This window comes from Gymnoscopelus microlampas (assembly GCF_963454915.1).
Source record: "Gymnoscopelus microlampas genome assembly, chromosome: 21".
NCBI classification, from domain to species: Eukaryota; Metazoa; Chordata; class Actinopteri; order Myctophiformes; family Myctophidae; genus Gymnoscopelus; species Gymnoscopelus microlampas.
Genome location: NC_139958.1, coordinates 46,160,803 through 46,168,024, shown reverse-complemented (window position 1 = coordinate 46,168,024; position 7,222 = coordinate 46,160,803). Strand labels below are relative to the sequence as shown.

Sequence of the window (7,222 nt, the reverse complement as noted above, 5' to 3'; positions counted from 1 at the left end):
ACACGACATCTGCTCTGGTATTCCACAGGGCTCAATTCTGGGTCCCTTATTGTTCTCCCTGTATATACTACCGCTGGGAGAACTCATCGCCGATCACGGAGTGAACTTCCATTTCTATGCTGATGATACCCAGCTGTATCTTTCGGTAGCTCCAGACGACCCCTGCGCTCTAGACCCATTGTTGACCTGTCTGTCCAGTATAAAATGCTGGATGAGTGAGAACTTTCTTAAAGGAGACATCCGGTCATTTTAAGTGTTATGTTTGATGTGTGTCAAATCACTTACCAACGTAGAAATGAAAATCGCGTTACTCCACAGATCCCCCTATCGACCCCCACCGTTGGCATTATAGGAGTCGCTAGGATAGCAGCAATTCGCCTATTTTAACAAATGTAAAGTCTGTTTTTTTCTCCTAGTACTCATTGTGGAGTCCCATGATAACGTAACAGGCGCTAAAACTCCCGACAAGCTAACGGCTAATAACAGAACGAGCTAACGCTGGGGCTGCTTATCTCTCTGCATGGCAGCCCCAGGTTGCCAGGTCGGGAGAGAAACCAGCAACCACACCACACATTAATCATGTCACCAAGATTGCTTTCTTTCATCTTAGAAATATTGCGCGAATTAGAGACTATCTGTCGTTAGACGATGCAAAAACGTTGATCCACGCTTTTGTTTTCTCTCGGCTTGATTACTGCAACGCACTCTACTCTGGCCTGCCAAAGAAAACAACTGACAGATTACAACTTGTTCAAAATGCGGCAGCCAGAATTTTAACTAAAACTAGGATGAGAGAACATATCACTCCAGTTCTAGCTTCACTACACTGGCTCCCAGTTGTTTTTAGGATTGATTTTAAAATTCTTTTAATAGTTTATAAAGCTCTAAATGGTCTGGCACCTTCCTACCTCTATGACTGCCTAGAGAGATATGTTCCAAACCGGCCCCTCAGGTCTTCAAGTGCTGACCTGCTCGAGGTGCCTACAATGACATATACGGTGAAGCAGCATTCTGCTTTTACGGTGGAATAAACTCCCATTAAACCTAAGACAGGCAGCCTCTGTCGATAGCTTTAAAGCACAGCTTAAGACTTATTTCTTCACTCTTGCTTTTAGCTGATTCTTTGGTTGATTTTTAAGTCCTGATGTCAGCCCTGGTACTATTTGCAGGCAGGTGTGTGTCAGTCACAGGTGTGTGTAGTCAGGGCTGTTAAGTCCATTTTTATGTTACAATCGTTCACTTTGTGATACAAGCGCCAAATTTGGCATGAACAATGCTTAGGACCTACTTTTGCAGAAAAGCCCGTTAGCCGCGCAAAAAATTCAATATGGCTGCCATTTTCCAAAATGGCTGCTGGCAAAATACATTTTATGTGTATTTTGACCTGGATTGTGATTGGATTTTGATTATTTTGGTATCAACATATAGTTTTGACTCCCCCGCCCCCTCCCCCCGTTAGCCACGTGAAAAAAAAACAATATGGCTGCCATTTTCCAAAATGGCTTCAGGCAAAAGGCATTTTATGTGTATTTTGACCTGGGTTGTGATTGGATTATCCAATTTAGATTATTTTGGCATCAGAATATAGTTTTGACTCCCCCCGCCCCCTCCCTCGTTAGCCACGCAAAAAAAAAAAAATATCTGCCACTTTCCAAAATGGCTGTTGGGGAAAGACATTTTATGTGTATTTTGACCTGGATTGTGATTGATTTTGATTATTTTGGTATCGACATATGATACCAACATATGAAATCACAAATGGTTCTAATTGTCACATTTGCTGGCACTCAGCTGTGTGCACTGACGGCCAAAGCGGTAGCACTGCATCTACCACGACATTCTGTCTTGCACCGGCATTTTGTCAGTTGTTCACAAATCTGGGCAATTGGTAGAGTGTCATCCACGCTACTTGCCAAATATCATCTTCTGCTCGCCATCCCCAGCTGGCAGGGCTCTCTTTATGCATTTGATATACAGTTGCCTGGCTTCAGACGCGAGCAACTTGATAAGTGCCATGCTTCACATGATGTGCAAGAGATGCCCTTGGGTGGAATGGCATCATAGGACCTCTGCTTCCATGCAAACAGGTAAAATCTTGCATCATCAACCCCATCAGCAGTGCTGTTCTTGTCATGCAATGTTACTGGTGGGTATTGACTGAGCTTCTGGAAGACATGAGACACTTAAAGGAGCACTTCACCCCTGGAAGAACTTTTGTAGTATAATATTTGTAGTAGATAACAGTAGCAAATTTTGAAATTTGCACCCTATGGCCAGAACAATATAGAAGTATGTGTTTTTGACTGGGGTTTGACTGGACTGCAGTATTACTACAATGACCATAATGCTTTGGGGCACTGCCCTTCCTTGATGGGAGGGGAGAATGCGTGGGGGTGTGGTCTACATTGTAACTTTCCCCTCCCAGTTCTCACTACAACAACATCAACACATGTTGATGTTGTCATCAACCAGTGTTGCCATGTCTGCTTATTCTAAGCGTCTCTGGGACTTTGTAAATATTGGTAGTTGAGGGTTACTTTTTTTGGGCTTGTTTTTAAATACATAGATAAAATAATACGGACCCTCATCTGAAATTATAATTTCTGCCAAGGACCCCTGTACCAGATTTGTGTTGTTAAAATGTTTCAAAAATATTCCATACATTTAGTGCTTTTTTTACTCAAGATTTCTTAGAAAATAGCAGATCTACAACCTCACAATGCGTCACATCGCTACGCGTTGTGAGCTTGTAGATCGGCAATTTTCAAATAGCCCATGTCTAGGTTTCAAGTGCTCTTGGCCTATAGGTATTTTCTTTTGGGCTTGTTTTCATAGATCTGGTTGCTTATTTCTCTCACAAGATCTGGCAACACTCAATCTTCGCTGCTGTTGTATTGTATTCTGTATTGATTGCATCTTTTAGCAAACTAAATATCATGTGTAAATTAGCAGAGTAGCACAAAGTGTGTGTGTGTGTGTGTGTGTGTGTGTGTGTGTGTGTGTGTGTGTGTGTGTGTGTGTGTGTGTGTGTGTGTGTGTGTGTGTGTGTGTGTGTGTGTGTGTGTGTGTGTTCAACATTCCTTCCCAGTTCCCACCATGAAGACAGGTGATGTCCATCTAGTCGGGACATCCATGGCGTTGAGGCATAGTCAACAATATAATGAAACAAAACGTTTCATACTCATGTCATGCATTTTTCCTTATTTCTGAGAACATAATGTTTCACTGTCATTTACAGTTATATTCTTTGGACTAAACTTGGCCATTACTTTAGAATAGATGACATGCTAATGTTCAAATACTCTTGTCATACACAGCCGAATCGTTTTCTTTTTATTTTCAACTGAGACTGTTTCATGCTTTCAATTGGTGTATATGGATAATGTTAGGTTTTTACTATAGCCTATATTGTTGTATCTAAGACCAGTAAAGTTGAATCCAACGTGTTGGGGTCCCCAGAAAAATAATGATTGCATGTCGAAGTAAATACTAAGAGAATGAACAAGAGTTTTTCACTATTATTATTATCTGTAATGCTTACAAGTCATGTAATTATGTACCATATTCTGCCAAATGAAAGACCATCTCCTATCCTATATCATGAAACAGTTCAAAAGAACCCTTATAGAATTGGGTGTTCATACATTTTGTCATTATAAATGCTTACACAATGTAGAATATACCAATGAGTAGAGCAAGCAGTGTGTAAATGTAACCGTTTTATTTAGAAAAATAATATATATGGCTGTAGTCCCAGGTCTTCAACAGCAGTTCCATTCTTGCAGGCTGATGACGACTTTCTGTCCTGTCATTGGAAAGAACACATTAGATTAGACTTGTAGTTTACATCATCCGACGTGATACATAATTTATTCTTAGTTGCATGCGCACCGAAAATAGCAGACCTACAAGCTCACAAAGTGTTGAGTCCGCGACGCGTTGTGAGCTTGTAGATCTGCTATTTTCGGGATGCGACGGCGTCATGTACTCAGTAGCTCTGAAACATGTCAGTCATGGCGGAGCTTCAACCTGGTATTTGCACTTTCTACATGTACAGACCGTACATCTACATAAACGTTCAGATTTCAAATATAAAGTCCTGACCTCATGCCACGGATGTTACAATTTGAATCGGGTGGGTCTAAGTACCAGTATCTTCCGTATTGTTTAATAAAAAGCATTTTAATCCAATCGGTGGCCATTTTCTCCTTATGCTTTCAATGACGCGACCCTGTCGGTTGGGATGTGTATTGCACTCTGATACATTATACATCTATGAGAAAATGGCCACCGTTCGGATTTAAATGTTTTTTTATTGAACAATATGGAAGATACATGTACTTAGACCCATCCGATTCCAATTGTAACATCTGTGGCCACGGGGTAAGAATTTAATATTTGAAATATGAACGTTTATGTAGATGAAAGGGCTGTGAATGGAAAAAGTGCCAACACCAGGTTGAAGTTCCGCCATGACAGTCATGTTCCAAAACAAAGACATGGGTTTCCGAGGCTACATCGAAGTCAACAATAACAAACGTTCCGTTCACGCCAGGCTCCACAAGCTAGTTTAGTCTACCCAAGGGATACAACATGAGATTATAGTGATAGTGGCAACTTTACAGCATGTTTACTTACTCGAGAGACAAGCGTCCACCGTCCACGGTCCGTGTACATTCTGTCAGTTCCACTAAGAAACATCCCCGACGGGTTGTTGCTCCTCACTGCCCGCCTTAGCTGCGTGTGGGTCCGGGTACTAAAGTATAACTCTGATATGTTTACACACACGCCATGACAGTACATGTGTGAGGTAGCTAAAGGGAGTTGCCGAGTGGGGAAATGTTTGGGAGACACCCTCAGGGACCGGTCCTTTGAACCATGGGGGTTGGTTTGGGTTTGAACTACACCTGTAGTCACCTGCAGTATGTAGTGCGGACATAAGGTGAGACACGGCTGAAAACGTCATTTTCCGCGTCATTTGACGCTTTCAGCCGTGTCTCACGGATCAAACGGATCAAAAATCTAAAAACACAGATACAACACAAAAAAAACACCAGGATCATGTTTATGGGGTCCTAGACTTCATGAAAAAAGGTTTTGGGTGAAGTGTCCCTTTAAGGCCACACTTGCCGGGTTTGCCATGCTGTCTTTTTGCCTTGTTGCGACATCACATCCAGTGAAAGTGTGAAAGAAAAGGATGCCAATGTATTTTTCAGGGCCTAGATTCTTCACTAAATCGTGAACTGGTAACCAACAACAATACAGTACATACAGTACAGTACAGTGCTGTTCAATAACAATACAGTACAGTACAGTACAGTACAGTACAGTACAGTACAGTACAGTGCTGTACAATAGCAATACAGCACAGTACAGTACAGTACAGTACAGTACAGTACAGTACAGTACAGTACAGTACAGTACAGTACAGTACAGTACAGTACTGTGCTGTACAATAGCAATACAGCACAGTACAGTACAGTACTGTACAGTACTGTACAATAGCAATACAGCACAGTACAGTACAGTACAGTACAGTACAGTACAGCACAGCACAGCACAGCGCAGTACAGTACAGTGTCATATTTTATAATTTTTTTGGGTGGCTAACGGGGGGAAGGGGTGGGGGGAAGTCAAAACTATATTCGGATGCCAAAATAATCCAAATTGGATAATCCAATCACAATCCAGGTCAAAAACCACATAGCATGTCTTTCGCCGGCAGCCATTTTGGAAAATGGCAGCCATATTGTTTTTTTTTGCTTGGCTAACAGGCTTTTGTGAAAACGTAGGTCCAGAAGAAACTTTGTGGAAAATTTGGCGCTTGTATCACAAAGTGAACGATCGGGTCACTAACAGCCCTGGCTATGTGTCAGTCACAGGTGTGTGTCAGTCACAGGTGTGTGTCGGTCACGGGAGTGTGTCAGGTGTGTGTGTGTGTGTGTGTGTGTGTGTGTGTGTGTGTGTGTGTGTGTGTGTGTGTGTGTGTGTGTGTGTGTGTGTGTGTGTGTGTTAAAGGTGTGTGTCAGGTGTGTGTCAGTCACGGGTGTGTGTCAGTCACGGGTGTGTGTCAGTCACGGGTGTGTGTCAGTCACAGGTGTGTGTCAGTCACAGGTCCTGTATTGCCTATTTTAATGTGGTCCTGTATTGCCTATTTTAATGTTGTTTTATGCTTTTGCTTTTACTTTATTTTATTTTGTTTTATTTTATTTTATCTTTGTTTGCTTCATTGTTAAATTGGTTCTAACTGTAACTGTATTCTTGCTCTGTAAAGCACTTTGCGCTGCATTTCATGTCATGAAAGGTGCTATACAAATAAAGTTTATTATTATTATTATTATTATTAAATCCGCCCACCATATGGGCCCCATGTCGGCAATGTCAGCGGGATGGGATGGCATCCTGGGATGGCCATGTGGGATATAAGTGTTTTCTATCTGGGCAATTCTATGTGGGACCGAGGTGGGTCCCAACTGGGTTGCCCATGTGGGCTTTATTTACGTGGGTTATACCGCCCACACAGATCGCTGTGTGGGCGCGGGTGCTATGTCGGCGCAGGCGCTAGAGCTGAGGCCACGTGCAGCGCGGCCGAAGTTCTAGTTTATATAATTTGTGAAGATCGAAATCTTCAATAATTTGTGTTTTGTTTCAACTATGCAATGGTAGAATTACATTGTATTATGTTTTAATTAATACAATTAATACACTTTAATTTTAAAGTGTGAATGTTTGGACCCCAGGAAGAGTAGTCTTCACTGTGGTGAGGACTATGGGGATCCATAATAAATTAACAATTGCCATGTTGGAATGCATTCCTGTCATAGACTAACACAGCTACTGTGGTGTGACAGGACTCACCCTGGGCAGTGGCTCTGGACTTTCACTATCAGCAGCAGATGATCTACTGGACAGACTTATCTCCCCCAAACAGCAAGATCAGTCGCATGCACATCAATGGCAGTGACTTCCAGGTCAGTGTGACAAAGACGGGAAAGGGAAATCATTAAAACTGTTTGTGTTTTTATTCAAAATGTATATACACTTGTATTCAAATGTTCAACACAACAAGTTTTGTGACATCACCGTTAATGCGTTAAATGAACAAGAAAACAGAATGTCTGGTGGCTCAGCCATGTGCTCCTTCTGAGCCGCGAGGACCAGAGTTTGAATCCGATTCCTTGTCGTGTTCTCTTCTCTCTGGATTTGATTTAGTGTCACTACA

At 42.0% G+C, this 7,222-nt stretch overlaps 1 long non-coding RNA gene across 1 annotated transcript; it reads left to right on the top strand.

Moving 5' to 3' along the window:
• The first annotated feature begins 1,025 nt into the window (after window positions 1–1,025).
• Window positions 1,026–6,340, top strand: LOC311037708. The gene is made up of 2 exons (XR_014599996.1): window positions 1,026–1,126; window positions 6,019–6,340. It is a non-coding gene; the product is annotated as an uncharacterized lncRNA (long non-coding RNA).
• The last annotated feature ends 882 nt before the right edge of the window (window positions 6,341–7,222 follow it).